The sequence below is a fragment of the Gorilla gorilla genome, chromosome 13 (genome assembly GCF_029281585.2).
Source record: "Gorilla gorilla gorilla isolate KB3781 chromosome 13, NHGRI_mGorGor1-v2.1_pri, whole genome shotgun sequence".
Classification (NCBI taxonomy): domain Eukaryota; kingdom Metazoa; phylum Chordata; class Mammalia; order Primates; family Hominidae; genus Gorilla; species Gorilla gorilla.
In genome coordinates, this window is record NC_073237.2 from 73,694,137 (window position 1) to 73,713,992 (window position 19,856).

Genomic DNA, 19,856 nt, shown 5'->3' on the forward strand with positions numbered 1-19,856 from the left:
AGACATTGCATCTCTGGGGAGATGGTGACCACACTAGACCAACAGTCAGATATCCTGTTTCCAGCCATAATTCCTCTAGATCCTAGCAATGTGACCACTCAGGACACTGAGTCTCGCGGACACCCTTGATTTACCTATAAAATGAAGACACCACATCCCTGAGCTTCAGACCTAGCAGGGCTGAGTCTGTGTGCCTTCCCTGTTCCTCCTTGGCACCTTGAGCTGACCACTATTGGCGCATTTTACAACTATGTAATAATTACTGACTGATGCCTTTTCCACTTATCTGTGAACTTCCTGAGCATGGAGACCACGTTCCTGACATGTAACAGGTGTTCAATAAATACTGAATGAATTAAGCTGACCAAACATAAATATATTTATGAGCTAACATATTTATATACATATTTATATACATATTTATATACATATATACATATGTATATACATATGTACTTTATGACCTAAAAACTGTATGACTTTATGACATACAAACAGCTACCAGGTGTAATTCTCATTTGGCAACACGAATTAGCATAAATGACATTAGTAGCCAGTACTACCCCATCTTAGCATTAATGCTTATATTGCTGCATCTGGAAATACTCCTATGATAGTGACTGAGTCTTCAGCCTCTAAAATTGAGCTATCTAGGGTCAAATCCAGGCACTGCCATTTGCTTGTCACTGCAAATTAATTGACCTCTTTGTTTCTTAGTTTCTCATCTGTAAATTAACCCAAATGAAAACAAGCTGTGTCGGGCTCAGTGGCTCACGCCTGTAATCCCAGCACTTTGGGAAGCCAAGGTGGGTGGATCACCTGAGGTCAGGAGTTCAAGACTAGCCTGACCAACATGGAGAAACTCCGCCTCTACTAAAAATACAAAATTAGTTGGGCGTGATGGTGCAGGCCTGTAATCCCAGCTACTTGGGAGGCTGAGGTGGGAGAATCACTTGAACCCAGGAGGCAGAAGTTGCAGTGAGCCAAGATCGCACCATTGCACTCCAGTCTGGGCAACAAGAGCAAAAGTCCATCTCAAAAAAAAAAAGAAAGAAAGAAAAAGAAAAGAAAAAGAAAACAAGCTGCACCAGGGCAAGGATTTGGGTCTGTTTTATTCACTAATTTAATAACATGCTTTGAATAGGGCCAAGCCCATAGGAGCTACTCAATATACTACATAGTGAATGGATGGATGGCTCCTAAGAGCCATCTCCTAGGGTTATAGTAGGGATTGTGTGATTTAATGTGCATTCTAGTGCTCAACATGATGCCTGGCACACAGTGGGCACAGGAGGCACTTAGACAAGATTTTCATTAGTAGTTCATGGCTCTTGAGGGAATGCCATCCAATCAGTCAGTCTTGATTTTGATCTTCTAGCCCCCAGATCTCCCCCCACTGAGGATGCCATGAGTTTGGCTTTACCCACTGTGTGATGACCACTTTTGGAGCCACCGATGGGCTTCTCCAGCCCTCCTGGCTTTGCGGGGTGTGGGTGTTTGGGTAATGTGATGAAAAAACCTACATCCCAGGCAGTGGGTGTCTGCCTCTGTACTCCTTCACCTTTCCATTCTATAAAGGTTCCTGGGCATAAAAGTATCCAGCTAAATCCACACACTGGTTAAGAAATGCTAACAGCTGTGATGAATTACATGAGTGGAATTTTCTGACACTTGGCCTGATATGTGGGGTGGGGAGCAAATGTCAAGCATGTTCCAGATTTGGGAGAACAATGGGCAAAATGCTACTATGTGGAGAATTCCACAAACATTAGAAACGTAAGATGGTATTAAGGAAAGGCTAAGTAATTTAGCCATGCGGTTCCTCATAACCCTTTAGCCTTGCCACCTTTAAGCACCCCCTTCAAACCACTGCTCATTTAAGTAACATTTGTAATTCTTCTTGATCTCAAAAGCTCATTTCATTTTTCATGATTACGAAAGTTCACTGTAGAATTCTGGAAAATACCAGCAGAATGATTAAGAAATATGGGAACTTTACTGCCACCAGATTCATCACTGTTGGTAAATCTCCTTTAGTACTTCATAGTTTACAAATTGCTTCAAAAAAAAAAAAACTGATGACCATATTGCAAAGAATTGAATATGGTACCTTTTCCATCTACATTGTGTACATCTTAGCATATTATAAAAAGACTTCAAAATTTTGGCTTCTTTATCTACTGTAAAGTTAGGTATACATACAAAAAGGCCACATAGCATATATAAACATTTAAAAGAATGGCCGGGCACAGTGGCTCATGCCTGTAATCCCAGCATTTTGGGAGGCTGAGGTGGGTGGATCACGGGATGCCGGGAGTTCAAGACCAGCCTGGCCAACATGGGAAACCCCGTCTCTACTAAAAATACAAAAATTAGCCGGGCATGGTGGCGCGCTCCTGTAGTCCCAGCTACTCAGGAGGCTGAGGCAGGAGAATCGCTAGAACCTGGAAGGCAAAGGTTGCAGTGGGCCGAGATCATGCCACTGCACTCCAGCCTAGGTGACAGGGCAAGACTGTCTCAAAAAATAAATAAATAAATAAATAAATAAGGATAAAAACAGTAAAATGAATACTCTGGAATATGATTCTTTCTGAGGACTATATAGCATTTAAACACATGGGAGTTTCATAATTTAACCTTCCCCTGTTAAATATTTAGGATTTGGGATCTTGGTGCAAATTTCTGATAATTTCTTTTTTTTTTTTTTTTTTTTGAAACGGAGTTTCACTCTTGTTGCTCAGGCTGGAGTGCAATGGCACGATCTCAGCTCACTGCAACCTCCACCTCCTGGGTTCAAGTGATTCTCGTGCCTCAGCCTCCCAAGTAGCTGGGATTACAGGCATGCACCACCACTCCTGGCTACTTTTTTTCAGTAGAGACGGGGTTTCACCATAGTGATCAGGCTGGTCTTGAACTTCTGACCTCAGGTGATCCACCTGCCTCAGCCTCCCAGAGTGCTGGGATTACAGGCGTGAGCCACCGTGCCCAGCCAATAAGGTGAAATTTTGGGAGTGAACTTACCTAGGCAAAGAATATATAACTATTTTTAAATTTTAACTCTTTGATATAATTGTAGATTCACATGAGGTTGTAAAAAAATAGTACAGAGAGATCTTGTATAACATTTACCCAATTTCCTCCAATGGTAACATACTACCAAGCTATATTACAACATCAAAACCAGGACATTGACATGAGTACAGTCAAGATATAGAACATTTCTGCTACCACAGAATCCTTCATGTTGCTCTACAGCCATAACCACTTCCCTCCCATCCCCATCCCCACTGAGTCCTTAACTCCTGGCAACCACTAATCTATTCTCCCTTTCTGTAATTTTGCTGTTCCAAATATATACAAATGAAATCATATAGTATGTAACCTTATGGGATTGGCTTTATTCACTTAGCATAAGTCTCTGAAGATTCATCCAGGTTGTTGCATGTGTAAATAGTTTATTCTCATTTATTGCTGAGTGGTAACAAAGGCATAAGATATTCAAGGTGTTCCCAGTTTTTGGCTATTACAAATAAAGTGGCTATAAACATTTGTGTACAGGTTTTTGTGTGAATATAGTTTTTACTTCTCTGGGACAAATGGCCAGGAGTAGCTGGGTTGTATGGTAGTTGCACTCTTTTTTTTTTTTTTTTTGAGACAGAATCTCGCTCTGTCACCAGGCTGGGGTGCAGTGGCACAATCTTGGCTCACTGCAACCTCCGCCTCCCGGGTTGAAGTAATTCTCCTGCCTCAGCCTCCCAGATAACTGGGACTACAGGCATGTGCCACCACACTCAGCTAATTTTTGTATTTTTAGTAGAGATGGGGTTTCACCATGTTGGCCAGGCTGGTTTCAAACTCCTGATCTCAAGTGATCCACCTGCCTCAGCCTCCCAAAGTGCTGGCATTACAGGTGTGAGCCACCGCGCCCAGCTGCACTCTTAATGTAAGAAACTGCTAACTGTCTCCCAGAGTGGCTGTACCATTTTACATTCCCGCCAGCAACATGAATGGTTTAGTTCCTCCACATTACCCCCAGCATTTGGTGTTGTCATTGTTTTTTCTTTTAATCATTCTGATAGGTATAGAGTAATACCTCACTGTGATTTTAATTTTCATTTTCCTAATAGCTAATGAATGATATTGAGGATCATTTCATGGATTTGCCATCTGTATATCTTCTTCACCGAAATGCCTCTTCATGTCTTTTGGCCATTTTCTAATTGGATCATTTTTTTATAACTGATTTTTTTGAAATTTTAAAAATATTATAGATCTAGCTCTTTGTTGGATATATGGCTTGGAAATATTTTCTCCAAGTTTGTAGCTTGTCTTTTCATATAATCTTTTAATGTAATCTTAAAGTTGACTTTTTCTTTGTTGTTCAGATTGGATAATTTCTTTTTTTTTTTTTTTTTTTTTGAGATGGAGTCTTGCTCTGTCACCCGGGTTGGAGTGCAGTGGCATGGTCTCGGCTCACTGCAAGCTCCGCCTCCCGGGTTCACCCCATTCTCCTGCCTCAGCCTCCCGAGTATTTGGGACTACAAGCACACACCACCACACCCAGCTAGTTTATGTATTTTTAGTAGAGATGGGGTTTCTCCATGTTGGCCAGGATGGTCGATCTCTTGACTTCGTGATCCACCTGCCTCAGCCTCCCAAAGTGCTGGGATTACAGGCGTGAGCCACCATGCCCAGCCCAGATTGGATAATTTCTATTCTGTCTTCCAGCTCACTGATTCTTTCTCTGTCTCTCTATGTTCTGTTGCTCAGCCAATCCATTGAGTATATTGTTTTGGTTATATTTTTTAATTCTAAAATTTCCATTTTGTTCCTCTTTATATGTCTTATTTCTTTGTTGAGACTATTTTTTCCTGTTTCTAACCTGTTTATAATTGCTCATTGAAACATTATCATGGCAGCTTTAAAATCTTTGTCAGACAATACTAACATCCCTGCCACCTTGTGACTGGCATATCTCGATTGTCCTTGTCATTCAGTTTGAGATCTTCCTGATACTTGGTATAGTCACTTTCTATTGACTCAGACATTTTGAATATTATGAGACTGAATCTTATTCTGTTTTAGTGGTCTTACTCTGACCCTGCTCTGGCAGGGGAAGTCGGGGAGGGGAGCCACCTTGCTATACTACAGGGGCTCCTTGATCCTGCTGGGTGACGGTTGGGAGATCTGGTTCCCCCTGGCCTCCACTGAGACCTCCCTGCTGGGAGAGGTAGGAGAGCCTCATTGCTGCTCCCCATGTGATCTTTCCCTGTGCCACGGTTGGGGTGGCCTTGTTAATGTTGTCCAGTGCTGAAAGTCCTGCCTCTCCACTAGGCCTCCTGTGACAGCAACCCAGCAGGAGAGGGAGAGATCTCTTGGTACCTCTTCGTGGGAATGTGAGTCTCAGCTTTCTCTGACACTGCCCAAGAAGGGGGGTTGGGTGAGAGTGGGAGGCTAGACTTCCCTCTGAGTCTTTGCTGGCATGGGTGTGGGTGGGGCCACAGTGTTTTTCTTGGTGTTTGGCTACAGCAGGGTGGCTATTGCTTAAACTTTGTCTGTCTTCTAGCTTGTCCTTTCTTGGTGCTTCGGTCTCAGGGAGCAGGCCTTTGTTGGAGCTTTTTTGTCTGTGCCCCTTGCTGTTTCCAGTTACTGGCATCTTTAGCTCAGAGTCTGGAATATACGAGGCAATAAGGAAACCCAGGCAACTCAACACCGTGTCCTTCCTTGGGCCCTGAGGTCCCTGCTCATCTTCCTTATTCTTTCCACCCTTCAGAGTCTTCTTATGTGTGTTTTAAATATAATGTCAAGGATTTTTAGTTGTACTTAGCAGAAGGAATCTGGAAAAGTATGCCTACTCTATGTTTCCAGAAATGGGGGTTCCCATATCTTTTTAATTCTCAAATAGGACATGACCTGTTCTGAACACCAGTCCTCATGGGTGATCAACGGTGCCCACTGCAGGGCAGTGGTAATGCACATCAGTCTTTATGGGCTGATCCTCAAGGCATTTGAGGAAGAGATAAAGATGTAAAAGGTAAAGATCCTAGATGAGAGAGACACCCAACAAATGCTTTCGTAATGAACCAATGATATACAAATGCCAGTGATTTCAAAAACTTCAACTGAGCTTCCCATACAAGTATGGAGGAACTTGCTAAATGAAAAATGACTTCAGAAACTACGTGATGTTCATTTCTCTCCCTCCCCAAACTTCCCATTCCTTTGCATGAATGTGAGCCCAGTGCTTGCACTGATTTCTAAAAATGCTCAAATGCTCTATGGAAATACAACTAATACCTAAGTACACAAAGAAATTTACATCAAATTTCAGGATTTTTTTTTTTTTTGAGACAGTCTTGCGCTTGCGCTGTGGCCCAGGCTGGAGTGCAGTGGTGTGATCTCGGCTCACTGCAGCCTCCACCCACCGAGTTCAAGCCTCACCCTCCCGAATAGCTGGGATTACAGGTGCCTGCCACCACACCCAGCTAATTTTTTTGTATTTTCACTAGAAACGGGGTTTCACCATAATATATTTGTAGTAGAGACGGGGTTTCACCATGTTGGCCAGGCTGGTTTTGAACTCCTGACCTCAAGTGATCCACCTGCCTCAGCCTCCAAAGTGCTAGGATTGCAGGTGTGAGCCACTGTGCCTGACCCCGAATTTCAGGATTCTAAGGAAGAATGCAACAGATGGAATGTGTTTAAAAACAGGGAAGCAAAGTGGCCTCCAGTGAGACCCTATCACCTCTCTACTTATACTGTCCCCAAATTACCTATTCCAACAGGCTTTATCACCTACTTTTGTTAAGTTTCCATCTGAGCAGTGAGAATTTAAATAACTGCCATCATAGACAACTTAAGCTATGAGTAATAGGAACAAATCTTTTTCATCAACTTCCATCAGAAATTCTTTTCAAGGGCCCTTATAAACGCGATCTTTTTTTCTAAGCCTTAAATATTTGATCTCTTGCTTGAGACTATACAAACCAGATCGTCATTTCACAAGACCTGCTCTCATAGGGAATCTGCTGTCTACAGGGATTTAGCCTGCAGGGCAAGCTCATAACACCACCCAGGACACTATTCTGAAGGCCAAAAGCCAGAAATGTTTGAAGAAGGAAAAGCTCCTAGAAGACTCATTACCATAACCCAGTTATCAGCCTGTTCCTCACCAAAAGAAACGGCCTGAAAAAATATGATCTCCCTTTCTTTAAAAAAAAAAAAAAAAAAGAGAGAGAGAGAGAGAGAAACAAGTCCACATTCATTCCAACTGGCTGCATCCTCCGTTGGGGAAGCCATGGACTCTGTTGAGCTATGGTTCTAGAAGTCTGGCCGACTTTTTTTTTTTTTTTTTTTTTTTTTGGAGACGGAGTCTTGCTCTGTTGCCCAGGCTGGAGTGCAGTGGCATGATCTCAGTTCACTGCAACCTCTGCCTCCTGGGTTCAAGCGATTCTCCTGCTTCAGCCTCCTGAGTAGCTGGGACTACAGGTGTGCACCACCACACCTGGATAATTTTTGTATTTTTAGTAGAGACAAGGTTTCATCATGTTGGGCAGGATGGTCTCAATCTCCTGACCTCATGATCCACCCACCTCGGCCTCCCAAAGTGCTGGGATTACAGGCATATGAGCCACCGTGCCCGGCCTCTAGTTGACTTTAAATTGTAATTCACTGCATCTTCCAAAGTTAAAAGTCCCTAATCATTTGTACTCCCCCTTGCCTGGGAGAATGTAGAATTAGAGATACGAATTTCAACTGGAGAACTGATGAATAAATAACCCATATCTGCTTTTACAGAGAGTAAGTCTGGCCAAGGATACAGTTTAGTGGACAGACTAAATTTGAGAGCCTAAGTAGAAACAGCCTGGTGAATAAATAATATATATTTATAATACAGCACTTTTGAAAGCATAGGCTGAATAAGAAACTATTTTTAATGTCTGCATTTGTTATCTTTCAATCTCTTTAAATAAACTTGGCAAAGGCTCTTTGAATAACGGCATGAATAATCAAATTATGAATTACCAGAAAGACAAGCCAGCATTAGTTGCCTTTCTCCCTTCCCGGTTACACTTTGCACAGTGCTCCAGACTGGTATTCATGGTGCCGTATTGTAAATTACCAGTCTATGTGGCTGACTCTCTCCTCCATTTCCCTGCAGACTGGAAGTCCTTCATGGCAGGATAAGTCGTAATTCATTTTTGGTCTTGAGGACACAGCAGTGTCTGAACAAAACTCAGGAAATGAATAAATGCATGGGTGAATGAATGAACGAACTAAGGAGGAATAAATTAGCAGATTTTAAGTCGCATGCTGTTTGCTAGTCAGAAATTTCAGAAATTTTCAGATATGACAAAGAAGGACATAAACCAAGATGTGGTTTTCCAGCAGAGAGGAAGGACTACAGCTGTAGCAAGGCACCATCATTTCTGCCTTATTTTTATATAAAGCTTTGAAGTATGTGACTCTATATAAATGCATGGCACAGCACCCTTCTTTTAATCAGGTAACAGGTGCATGATAAATATATTTTCCTTTTTTTGGTTGGCAGGGGGCCTTGGGTGAAAATAGGTTAGACCAGCACTATCTGATAGAAATATGAGAGCCACTTATGAAATTTAAAACTTTTTAGTAGCCATTAAAAATGTAAAAAGAGGCTGGGTATGGTGGCTCATGCCTGTAAGCTCAGCACTTTGGAAGGCCGAGGTGGGAGGATCACTTGAGGCCAGGAGTTCAAGATTAGTCCGGACCACACAGAGAGACCCCATCCTCTACAAAAAAAAAAAAAATTAAATAAACAAATAAAATTAGCCAGGCATGGTGGTGCATGCCTGTAGTACTACCTACTTGGGAGGCTGAGGTGGGAGGATTGCTTGAGCTCAGGAGGTTGAGGTTGCAGTGGGTTATGATCACACCACTGCACTCCAGCTTAAGCAACAGAGTGAGACCCTGTCTCTTAAAAAAAAGAAATGAGAAACTAATTTTAATAAAATATTTTAAGTCAATAGATCCAAAACATCATCATTTCAACATGCAATCAATGTAAAAAATTATTCATGAGAGGCCGGGCGCAGTGGCTCACGCCTGTAATCCCAGCACTTTGGGAGACCGAGGTGGGCAGATCATGAGGTCAAGAGATCGAGATCATCCTGGCCAATGTGGTGAAACCCCGTCTCTACTAAAAATACAAAAATTAGCTGGGCTTGGTGGCACATGTCTGTAGTCCCAGCTACTTGGGAGGCTGAAGCAGGAGAATTGCTTGAACCCAGCAGGCGGAGGTTGCAGTGAGCCAAGATCAGGCCACTACACTCCACCCTGGCAACAGAGCAAGACTCCATCTCGAAAAAAAAAAAAATTTCATGAGATATTTTATGTTATTTATACAGTCTTTGAAATCCAGTGTATATTTCACACTCACAGCACATCTTGATTCAAACCATCCACATTTCAAAGACTGAACAGCCACATGGGGCTAGTCACTACCATATTGGACAGCAAAGAGTTAGAAAACAAATTAGTGCTCATTTGCAGCAACTACCTTTCATTTGGGTTTCTGATACCATTAATTTCCTCCACCTATCCCAGGACTCTTAATCATTTATCCTCACATTATCAGAATGGTTTGAGATATCTTGCCTCTTATAAGTCACTGGAAATCTTATTTGGAAGTGTACAGGACAAAAATTCTAAAGGGATAAAGAACACAGCAGATTTTATCCACATTTCCCAGTTGAAAGTAAGTTCAGAGCCACAAGACATCTCTAGTCACACAGCTAGTAAGTCTTCAGGCCACAACTACAGCCTAGGTTTTAGGACACTAATTTCAACATGCCTTTGCCTCCATCTCACCATCTCTTTTAAAAGTCAGAACACTTCAGAGCAGGAAAATACTCAGCTTGTTTGGGAGTTAAATAATGAAGAGAAAGAATCTCTTGCTTCAATATGCTTACCCAACTCCTACATAAAAGTCCAAATGGCTCGTTGGGGTGAGGAAGAGGTCAGGTCTCAAAAGGAAGTTATTTCCCCAACTTGAAAGATACTTGGTTCCCTTCCAAAGGCAGGAAAACCTTTTAAAAATCAATCAATCAATCCTCATTTTTAAGAACAAACATGTAGAGCATGGATGCTGGATCCAACGCCATGGCTGAGAAAATGTCACCGTCAAAGCCAAGAACAGCAACTGAACCCCCGAGCATCACAAATCTTATTGGAATTCATAAAAAAACAGCTGTATTTCCCTCTATTTTCATTGAGTCTAACCTTGTATGCTATTTCTTAAATAAACACACAAAACATTACTCCAATAATCAGAAAAACAGCTGTTTGTTTTTAATGGCTCCTCTTTTCCTAATTTCTACCTCTTGTCCAGCTCACTCTTTTTTTCAAGATGTAGTCTTGCTCTGTCACCCAACTGACAGAGTCCACTGGAGTCCAGTGGTGCAATCTTGGCTCACTGCAATCTCCACCTCCTAAGCAATTCTCTTACCTCAGCCTCCCGAGTAGCTGGGATTACAGGCACTCATCACCGCGCCCACCACCATGCCCAGCTAACTTTTTATATTTTCAGTAGAGAAAGTGTTATCATATTGGCCAGGCTGGTCTCAAACTCCTGACCTCAGGTGATCCACCCGCCTCGGCCTCCCAAAGTGCTGGGATTACAGGCGTGAGCCACCGCGCCTGGCCTCAGCTCACTCTTATTAGTGGGTTTAGTCATGTGAAAGTTTTCAATGTTGAAGAAACTCTCCACTACTCTGTCCGCTTCCCTGCTCTCTCTCATTCTCTATCGTCCCCTCTGTATTTCTTAATTCTCTACTGCAGTCACTACTTCCACCATGGCCTCAATCCCACCCTTTCTACCCACTAAGAAAGAAAATACGTCTAGAAAATGCATTTAGACCTGCTAAGTGTCGGAAAAAGTAAATTTTGTTCATTTAAAAAAATGATTTGTGGCGTTGGTGTGATATATCACACAAGTTGTTTTATTTAGTGAAGGACAGAACAAATGAGTAAATATGTTGAGATGCTTGAGAACCAGAGCTGTCACGATGGAAGAAGAGAAATACGGACTGGGACGAGGTGGGGTGGACAAAGGTGGTGTTGGATTAAAATTGGAGACGACTGATTAAAATGTCTGCATGCAGTTGTATGCATGCATGTTTGTGTATATGTCTTGCTGGAAATCTTATTTCTGAACAGCCACATGGGGCTAGTCACTACCACAGTACGTGTGTATATGTGTGTGTGAATGTTTATGTTTCCCCAGCTCTGTTCACTGATAGGGTGAGAAGCATTAACAACCAAATACATGGCAACAAGCTCCCCAAGCAACCAGATCTTGTTTCTGACTACAGTTCCCCTGTAGAAGAACCAGGCCTCCTTGGAGAAATGGCTGTGTCCAAGACTGGGTCAGGGAAAATAAAAGTTGACCTTAAACATCTTGTGCCAGAAAACAAGAATATACTGGGAGGATAAGGAGGGATGCAGAAGTAGCTTGAAGGGGCTCCTATTGGCCAATTTCCAGCATCAAGGAGTATAATTTCTGGTAACATACTAAAATGAAAAGGAAGAAATAAGAACTTAGTGAGGGTATTTTTTTGTAGTAAAAAATACCTAACATAAAGTTTAACTATTTTTAAGTGTACAGTTTAGGGCATTAATACATTCACGTTGTCATGCAACCATCACCACCATCCCTCTCCAGAACTTTTTCATCATTGCAAACTGAAACTCTGTACTCATTTGGTAAGAACTCCCCATTGGCCCCTCCCCATGCTCAGTCCCTGCCATCCACCATTCTACTTTCTGTCTCTATGAATTTAACTACACTAGGTACCTCATATAAGGGGAATCATATAATATTTGCCTTTTTCTGTCTGGCTTACATCACTGAGTATATTTTCAAAGTTCATCCATGCTGTGGCATGTGTCAGAATTTCATTTCTTTTTGAGGCCGAATCATATTCCATTGCATGTATATACCACATTTTGTTTACCCATTCATCCACTGACGGGCATGTGGGTTGTTCACACCATTTGGCTATTGTGAATAATGTTGCTATGAACATGGGTATGTAAAAAGCTCTTTGAGACCCTGTTTCCAAATTATTTTGGGTTTACACCCAGAAGTGACAATGCTATGTTTAATTTTTTGAGACCCAGTGAGTTTTCTAAAAAGAGGGAGAAGGAATACGTTCTCTCCAGAAAATTACTAGATAAATGTAAAAAATCTGATCATTTTTAAAATTACTATATTTTACCCATTTATGTAATAGATCTTACTGGCAAGGATCACCAGTGGATGCTAATGGGTGGAGAATAGGATGTGCAGAGAGTGGTGAATGTCACCCTTCATATTACTTATTAATCACAAGACAAAGATTCTTGTATAGGTTGGTGAGAAAGTAATCGCGGTTTTTGTCATTGAAAGTAATGACAAAAACGGCAATTACTTTTGCACCAACCTAATGCAATGGCAAGAACCAGTGGAAACCAAATTATCCCAGTGATCAAAACTTAGCATCAACAACAGTGGGGCAAACTGGCATAAAGTGCCTCTTAAAATGTCTAGTGGGAAGAACACATCACTACGTAGTAGTCTTCATTTTTTAATAACAGTTTTCTTGTGATAGAATTCACTTTCCATATTTACAATTTAAAGTCTACAATTCAATTATTTTTAGTATATTCACAGGGCTGTGCAACCATCAAAATAATTTTTAGAGCACTTTCAATCATCCTCAGAAGAAACCATATATCCATTAGCAGTCAACCCTCATTGCCTTCCAACTCCCCCAGCTCTAGACACTCACCAGTCTTCTTTTTGTCTCTATTGATTTGCCTGTTCTGGAAATTTCAGATCAATGGGACTATACAATATCTGGTCTTATATGACTGGCTTCTTTCATTTAACATAGGTTTTCAAGGTTCATGCATGTTGTAGCTTGTGTCAGTGCTTATTATCGAATATTCCAGTATATGGACATTGCACACTTTATTTTATTATTTTTGAGACAGTCTTGCTCTGTCACCCAGGCTGGAGTGCAGTGGTGCAATCTCGGCTCACTACAACCTCCACCTCCTGGGTTCAAGCAATTCTCCCACCTCAGCTCCTGAGTAGCTGGAATTATAGGCACCCGCCACCATGCCCGGCTAATTTTTGTATTTTTTAGTAGAGATGAGTTGCAGTGAGGACTCTATTTCAATATTAAGGAAGAAGCGTTAAACAGATGAGCCTGAACATGATGGGAATACCCCACAGTCCTTCCTGCCCTCAGATGGGTACTGTGGCAGTTAGGTTTGGTTCCCAGTCAATGGCCTCTGGCCGTCTCACCAAGGAGCAAGCCTCCACCCCCGACCCAAGATGCTCCTGGGAAAAGTGATGGAATGTTTCCTTTGGCCCTTTTCATATCAGGCCCCTAGGATATAATTAGGAGGCAGCTCCCAGAACAGATGTGTAGGGAGTTAGGTTGGAAAGTTTCCATGCAGAGAAAGGGGAGAGGAGGGAAGACGCTGGCTGCCTGGAGACATTTATGAGTCTAAGATGATTTGATAAGTGATGAAGCCGCCCAGCCCTTGGTGGGGGAGGAGAGATGCTCTTAAAACTAGCTAAGTGAGGGAGGTACCAGTTTCTCTTCATATTAGAGCTGCCTAGTTAGAGTTGGATGTCAAGCCCCTGGATTATAGGGCACCATGCATTTTCTCATTCCAAAAAAAAAAAAAAGTTTTTATTTTTTTTTTAATACAGAGGGGAGTAGAGGTTAAGAGAACCTTCCCAAAGTGACCATCATCTTATGAAATCCCAGAATGTCCTCATTTTATTATTCTCCAATTCTAAGACAGCTCCTCCATTCCCCCTATAGTTCAGAAACTAAAGATCATCTGGTCAAGTTCCTCTGGGTTACACAGCTAATTAGCCATAAAGGTACAATTTCAATTCCCACTTTGCTCCCTGGGATACACCTTGCTCTTAGACTCCAAGAGTGTCAGTCAAAGGGTTCCTAAAGCTGCACAGAAAACAGAGGACAGCTCTGCTCCCTATGGGTCCCATTCTTCAGCTTCCTGCAATTAAAGGCTCTAGGGATGAGGCCTATTCCTCACTGAGTTGGAGAATGGGAAGCGTAACACGTGTGTGTGTCCTGCAAAGATAGGAGAGACAATGTACGCATCCCCCTTTTTCCTCTTGTGTTTTTCGCATCTGAATGAAACCAAACTCATGAGCAAATCTGGGAGTCTGAACAGCTTGCAGGCGAAAGGAGTTGAAATCTGTAACATAATCCAGGCAGAATCCCAAGTGGGCACAGACCACACGCCCTCACAGCCCTCACTTACCAGAGGCCTGTCTTCTGGCCCCACTCTCTCCTCCTCCACATCTATCCCCACCTCCGTGTCTGCCTCTGTCAACAAAATGGCCTATTCCTGCGGCCTCAGTGAGTGGCTGATGTGACTAATGTAATTCACATGGAGGCCTGGAGAAGCAATCAAAATGAACTTGGAACTTGTGTTTTAAGGGTCCAGTCAACCAGAAGGCCTCTAATTTGGCACAAAATGTTACAGATACTCCCTAAAGGCACAAGGTAGACCCTCGATAACTGTTTGATGAATGAATAACCTCATGCCTGTGCCGCCGTGGGCTCCGTATTGGCTGCCTCCTGGCCCTACCTTGGAGCCTCCCTCAAGCTTTCTAAGAAGGAAATGGCTCGAGGTGACAGAGCCCCCACTGCCTGCTCGGCCCCCACTGTCCCCCTCACTTTGCCCAGTGTTTCTTTCCAACCATACAAATCCAGACCCAGAAGCACAGGCATGTACACAAAAATATTTCCAGAACACAAACATACGATTTATTGAACAAAAATCTGTAATAACATAAATTATACACTCCACACCCCCAGGATAACTTCATGTGGATTTGAAGTCAGTGTTAAAGGGACTAGAGGAGTTTTAGTCACTCTTCCCAGAGTTACTACTCATATCTTAATTTTAAACTGCTAATATTTATTTTTAATTAAAATGTAGCATTTGGGTTTTTTATGTTTAATTTTTTAATAAAGAGAAGTAAAAAGAAGAAAATTAAGATGACTTATCTCTGCAGAGATAATCTTATTCTGCAGAAATAATCTCTATCCACATTTTAAAAAGTAAATTGAATATAACAGAAAAATTAACAGGGAAATTATCTTTTCCCACTCCATTCAAAGGTAATCATTTTTACAGTTTCTTATTTCTTGAAAAAATAAGATATCTGTAACTATTTATGTATTCTTTATCAAAGGTATCTCATACACACGCAAAGGGATATTCATGAACACATCAACTTCTTTCTATACCTCACTTCTCTCATGCCTGTTATATATTGATAATCTTTTTATATCAATAAACATAGCTTTACCTCATTCTTTTTAAAAATTTAAGCATTTGAACAAACCCCCGCTAAGAGGCATCCCATTTAGACCACTCTCAGAATACACTATCCAGATTTTATTTGATTTTTACTGGCACTGGTTCGAAGGTCACTGTCATGCTTTGTTTCAATTAGCAAAATAAATGTGAAATAATCTCTGGCTTGTTTACTTCTCTTCAAGGAAAATAAAAAAATATTTTCTATGCAACTATTTCAAATCCACTCAACAGAAGGTTCTTCAATCCTCAAACTTCATCCAGTGAAAGCACTAATCCTGATATTTCTCTGGTTTCTTTGATGGCATGACCCCTTGTGTAAATATTGATAGAGATATTACACTGACAGTTGTGTAAGCCAGCTGGATCCCAGCCAGGGACAAAGGAATTTATGAAAGGCCAGGAATAGAGAATCCAAGACAGAGAATCCCCCAATCACCTCATTTAGCACTTTCATAATCAGATCATTAAATGATACCCTAACACTACACAAGGCCTTGAATCACCCATCAAGACGCATACAGAACAATAGTTAGCTGCTCTGCCTGGGACGTCAGGCCTCCTGGGCTCAGTTTCCCACTCTGACATCTGCTACTTGTGTGATCTTGGGAAAGTTATTTACCTCCACAAACCTTAGTGCCTGTATCTCTAAAGTCAGGGCAAGTGATAGTACCTACATTGAAGAACTATTTAAGATAAAATCATATATTTCCAATAAAGACGGGCTTAGAGTGCCTGACATGGATTCACACCCATTTTAGCACCCAGAAGTATACACAGTCCCTGAGCTTAGGGAGCTTACGAAGTACTGGAAGAGACAACTGTGATGGGTCTATCACACAGGGGACACACTCAATAATTCCGTGAGGAGGCACAGCAATTGCATGACACTCCTGGCCTCTGCCCCTTCCTCTCTTTCGCGCCACTCTTCCATGTCATTACAGGACTGCCCTGCTGGGTGAGGCCTGAGTCTTCCCAAACACGTGATGACCTTATAGCTAAGTCCACCACATTCTGGGTTTAGGACAAGTCCTCACTCCAGTTATGAGCCACGCTCTCTACACTTCAGCATTAATCACAATACATTTTGGTCACCTTATAGTTTGCTGTTTGGTCTTATCCTCAATTTCTTTAAAACTTGGTTGATGAAAAAGGTATTATCTATTGAATATCTCTCCTAGTTCATAAGCAAGCCATTGTTCCCTTCAGCACTTTTTTTTTTTTTGGCCCTCAGGGATTCTAAAACAGCTGTCTGGTGTCTCTGCTTGAGAAGTCATTGTCACAGACTTAACTTTTCTTGGAAGGGTACATTTGCAGCTCAACAGACACATCCCAAGAGCTAAGCATGGCCAATCCCAAGCTTCCCAAACTAAGTTTAGGGCCCCATGCAAGGCTTTTTGGTTATCTTGCAACTCAGAAGCAATATTTCCAATGGCCAAATATTTCTTTGGAAAAAGACAAACATGGCCATGTGGACCCCTGTTGCTTTTTGCCCGATATCACAGTCCCATAGTCAAGGAGGCAAAATTCTATCCCATGAGAGAACAGCTGAGCACGTCCTCTGAGGTTGTGGATACTACCACCTAGATGAATCTCTGATACCTTTGAGTTCATAATATTGTCTTCACACAGCGTCTTAATATCATTGACTTCACGTTTATTGAGCCCGAAGGGATGCAGAGGTAAACCCGACATGATTCCCCATCAAAGAACTCTTGGTCTGAAGTGGGAGAGATGCATAAATTAAGAATTATAATGTAATACGAAGGATGCTGGGCATTACAGGTACACTGGAAAGAGTATCTAACCCAAGGGTGAGTGGGTGGAAAAAGAAGGTGTCAAAGAAAGTCTTCTATAATATCAGATTTTTTTTTTTTTTTTTTTTTTTTGAGACGGAGTCTCACTCTGTCCCCCAGGCTACAGTGCAGTGGTGCGATCTCGGCTCACTGCAAGCTCCGCCTCCCAGGTTCACGCCATTCTCCTGCCTCAGCCTCCCAAGTAGCTGGGACTACAGGCGTCTGACACCACGCCCGGCTAATTTTTTGTATTTTTAGTGGAGACGGGGTTTCACCGTGTTCGCCAGGATAGTCTCGATCTCCTGTCCTTGTGATCCACCCACCTCAGCCTCCCAAAGTGCTGGGATTACAGGCATGAGCCACTGCGCCCAGCCCAGATTTCTTATTTAAGACAAATAAATGAAGTTAGCTATTTATGAGTACAAAGGAAATCAGTTTCAGGACGTTCCGGCAGATGGAGGATGTGAGATGACAGTGAGGCCTGGGAGAAGCAGGAAACCACAATCCAATAGGGAGAGGAAATGAGGCTGGACACTGAGAGACACGTTCAAGAAAGGCCAGAATGTGGCCTTAAGGTCACCTGCATGGGCTTATAAAAAAAATCATATTCCTTTGCCCCAGGAATGGGTTCTTCAGTGGATAGGCTTTTGGCAAACTGGCCTGCATCTATGTCAGACAATGCAGCTACAAAGGTGGGGAAAAGTAGGCATAGACCTTGGCCTTCATGGATCTTCCATTCTAGTGGAGGACAAGAAAGACTTGGGCAGGCAAAGAGAAAAGGGAGGCAGAGAGAGGAGCATGTGGAAAAGTCCTGGGCTTGAAGGAGCACTGTGAATACAGGGACCAAAACAAAGGAGGTCACTGTGGTTGAAGCTGAATGAGCATGCGGCAGAGCCGGGCAGACACTGCTGCCAAAAACCACAAGGCTTGCAAAAATAGTAAAAGAGAGGCTGTTGATCTGCTATTGGGTTCCCCGCCCTTAAAATGCCAAAACTATGTTATAATAACTTGAGATTTCTAATGGTGTTCATCTGGAATTCGAAAGGTATTTGTTTGTTTGTTTATGCATTGCCTTTGTCTGAGAGCTGGAGGAAACAGACATGAATACAGCATTGCTCTTGAGGAATTCAAGAGTGAGCTGGTTCCAGTTTCTGTGGCTCACATCAGTAATCCCAACACTTTGGAAGGCCAAGGTAGGAGGATCACTTGTGTCTAGGAGTTCAAGACCAGCCTGGGCAACATAGTGAGACCCCATCTTTACAAAAAAATAAAAAATTAGCCAGGCCTGGTGGTGTGCACCTGTAGTCCCAGTTAGGAGGCTGAAGTGGGAGGATTGCTTAAGCCTGGGAGGTCGAGGTTGCAGTGAGCCATGATCATGCCACTGCACTCAACCCAGGCAACACAGCAAGACCCTGTCTCACAAAAAAAAAAAAAACACCAGAGCAGGAAGAGACAGCCATGTAACAGAGTTTCACACTATGGGGAGAGATGGGCACTAACAGGGGCAGGTGGTACATGACCCGCAAGCAGAGCGTCACTGAAGACTTAGAGGTCTCCAGGAAACCTTTACTCAAGGATCTCCTTCACAAGGCAATGGACCATTAAATCCTCGAAGCTCTGTAATACCAGACTAGTTGCCCATTTTGTCTTCTCTTGGGCCCAGTCTTTAGAAAGCACTCTTAGCTTGTGCTATTCATTTCATTCGTATGACAAATATTTATCAAACGTCTGCTACTGCTATGGGTTAGGTCTCCTTGTCTAAGTTTCCTAGGTGAAAATTATTATTTGGCATTATCAGCCATTCATATCAACCTCTAGTGGCAGAGATACCACTCACTTGGAGGCAGGGAAGCAAAACTGTCATAGATGGGTGTTCATAATCAAAGTAACACAGGTCAGCCGGGCATGGTGGCTCACACCTGTAATCCCAGCACTTTGGGAGGCCAAGGCAGCCGATCACTTGAGGCCAGGAGTTCGAGACCAGCCTGGCCAACATGGTGAAACCACATCTCTACTAAAAATACAAAAATTAGATGGGTGTGGTGGTGTGTGCCTGTAGTCCTGGCTACTTGGGAAGCTAAGGTGGGAGAATCACTTGAGTCTAGGAGGCGGAGGTTGCAGTAAGCTGAGATGGCACCACTGCACTCCAGCCTGGGCAACAGAGTGAGACCCCATTGGGGGTGGGGGGCGGTAGGGGGCAGGGGAATATAACACAGGTCTTGACTTGGCATGGGGGTTAGGAAGGACATCAAGTTACACCTTTGTGGACAGTGACAAGAGTAATCTCTGGCCAAATACATAAAATCAAAACATGTCTTACAACAGTAATGACAACCTGTCTCTTAAAGATGGGAAAGCGAGGATCGTGGTTGAAAAGAACAGGCTCCTGATTTCCCTTAACACAGAGCCCACTGTTGGCTGGACTCAGACATGTGAACAGCCAGAGCCAGCCAAGTGCCTGGTGCAGTTTGGACCTTTCTCTGCTAGTGAGAGAGTGGAGGAATCACAGAAATGGCACGTTGGTTAGGGAAAATCGTCCTCCAATCGTTTAACCCTCTCATCGCCAAATTTAACAGAAATCAAGCAACCTGAAAAATATCATGGGAATTCTTCCTCATCTTCCTGCCCTTCCGACCTGAGCTCTCTGTGAGGACTTTCCTGCCCATA

General features: G+C 42.6%; 1 protein-coding gene and 1 long non-coding RNA gene across 2 annotated transcripts in view; one reads left to right on the forward strand and one right to left on the reverse strand.

The window, feature by feature from the left end:
* Window positions 1-19,856, reverse strand: part of GNA14 (G protein subunit alpha 14) — a 226,377-nt gene that overhangs the window by 74,573 nt on the left and 131,948 nt on the right. The gene's annotated exons all lie outside the window — the stretch shown is intronic.
* LOC109028380 (uncharacterized) overlaps window positions 1-19,856 on the forward strand; it is a 79,468-nt gene that overhangs the window by 50,154 nt on the left and 9,458 nt on the right. The window lies entirely within an intron of this gene.